Raw genomic sequence first — 2,716 nt, 5'->3', positions numbered from 1 at the left:
GGAGTACAGATGAGATTTGGAGTGCTGACTAGTGTTGGACATTGGCAGTACCGATAGATGATACAAGCCACCACTTGAAAGCCCGGGATAATTCAAAATAGCACAGAATCACAAAAGTGACGCCCCGCGGTATGATCCATTGCTCCCGAGCATCGTGAAAGTGACGCCCCGTGGTTAAGGGGTTAAAGTTTGAGTGTGGAAATACTGATTCTACACTTATTTGGATGTCTGATTGTCAGTATTCTTGGAACAGTTCTCAAAATAATACCAAGTTCATGTGTAAGTAAATTAGCATGATCATAAAATAAAACTATCCCTATAATTTTCAAATTTGGCACAACAGTTTCTTGTTTTATCCTCTTGATGAGCATCTTCTGTATTACTACCACCACTTGCATTTTCAGAATTATCATCAGCACTCACAGGAGACCCAATACTACTCACACTGATTTCACTGTCCGATCGTTCATGTGCATCATAATCATCAGCGTCGGCATAATTTTCTTCTTCTTGGTCACTGTCTGCCAACGTCATTGAGGCATAAAACTTTGCTACTGGTACTGACATTGTCCTAATGTTTATAATGTGAAATATCTGAAAAAATATGAAAAATAAAACTAGTCACACGAAAGGACAGGTGGGGCCCTGGTGGACCTCACTATCATTTAGCAATATCACTCCTTAATCGTGCGAGATTTTTTGCTCAAATTTTATGAGGATTTAAAATAACCATCTACAATAAAAGTCATGAGAGGCCAGGCTGAGAAAGTAAAAAATGGCTTAATGGCAACATTTTAAAAACATGCTGGGGTATTCAGGGACCCCATTTGCCCACTAAGAGTTAAATGTGATGTTCTAGTATGGTGGCAATATGGTTGTGTACTTGGTGTACAGTAGCCAACCCTTGGCCGCCCATTTTCAAACTCGTACTTGCTCTCTCTCTCTCTCTCTCTCTCTCTCTCTCTCTTTCTCTCTCAAATCTGATCTATACCTTTATAGTATCTCATGTTTGTTCTCAGACTTTCCCTTTCTCCACCCTCATTATCAGCTCATTTTTGCCTTCCCTCTAGTCCTCTCCGTTCTGTGGAATTTACATTCATGTAAATGTTGTATTGAAAGTAATATCAAATCATCAAACCGTGAAAAACAAAACCGGGAAGGGCGTGTTTTCCAGACACATCTGGTAATCCATGCCTCTGTGTAAATTACCTTTCAAATGTCTTACCTCACCTACCGTCTTGCTTTTATACAGATTAACTTTCCTACACCATGTCTCACATACCTTCTCTCTCTCTCTCTCTCTCTCTCTCTCTCTCTCTCACGCGCGCGCGCGCGCACACACACACACACACACACACACACACACACACACACACACACACACACACACACACACACACACACACACACACACACACACACAACAAACAGCACCTACAACAAGACACATCCAACCTGAGAAGCTGAGAAATGTGATCTCTCCAGGAACGATCGAACTAAATACAGAAATAGAATGACCTAGTGAGGAGATGTTGACAAGAAAGTGATAGTCAGTCATGTGGAAGGTTTATGGGGAGGAAAAAAAATGGCAATGCTACACCTTTGCAACCCTCCATCTGACCCTCACATAACCCTCTACCTCCCTGCACATATAACCATGCGCATAACGGTCCCCCTTCCCCCCCAGTGTTTCCTTTTAAAGGTGGGTGTGTAAGAAGAAAGCCTTGAGGACACATAACCTGGGCCGTTCAGATTCCTTGTCCAGGTCTCATTGAAATCTGTGGGATTTTATATATATATATATATATATATATATATATATATATATATATATATATATATATATATATATATATATATATATATATATATATATATATATACCTGTTGTTTATATAACATATATATATATATATATATATATATATATATATACCTGTTGTTTATATAATATATATATATATATATACCTATCAAAAGGCACCAATTCACTAAAAGAAACATACGTATGTGATTTTTCATGATTCTATAAGGAATACTTTCTGAGTTCTGAGCCGGAAACGAAATCTCTACGTCTGGTATGCAGTCCTGCCACCATGCCGCTCAACTCTATGGACGGACACACACATATTGATCCTAGTGATAACCACACCCTCCTCTGATGTTGTCAGGTGGAGGGTATAAAGCATAAACAAGTTCTTTCTCATTCAGCCAAAGCATAATAAAAAGATCAGAAGTTAACTGCATCACAACGATGATACCCTTTTAATATACGCTCGTTATCTCTTGATAATTCTTACTGTGAGTGTAATTTTAAGAATACAGCGGGGAACTGTGATCTATGGTCCGTCTATTTTATGAAGAGCGTTTGGGCGTCGTCCCTCTTGGGAAGTCCCCGTCCCACAGTGTTGCCATACTTTGTACTGGGCAACTTAATCGGATTAGAATAAAGGTGCTAATGACAACTCTCCCTCCCAGCACACCACTCTCCTCTCTCTCTCTCTCTCTCTCTCTCTCTCTCTCTCTCTCTCTCTCTCTCTCTGCATATACAGTAGAAATTACATTTTTTATAGATTTATTTCTATAAAGTCTATACACTTTTGAATTTTTAGAATTTGCTGAAAAGCCTCCAGACTGACTGTCTGTCTGTCTTGTTGCGCTCTTACTCATTCCCTTTCTCCATGACCTTCTGTCTGTCTATGTCTCTGTCTGTCTG

This window comes from Coenobita brevimanus, chromosome 63 (genome assembly GCF_032717465.1).
Source record: "Coenobita brevimanus isolate Jiangsu-jjx chromosome 63, ASM3271746v2, whole genome shotgun sequence".
NCBI classification, from domain to species: Eukaryota; Metazoa; Arthropoda; class Malacostraca; order Decapoda; family Coenobitidae; genus Coenobita; species Coenobita brevimanus.
Note: the sequence above shows the minus strand (reverse complement) of the source record.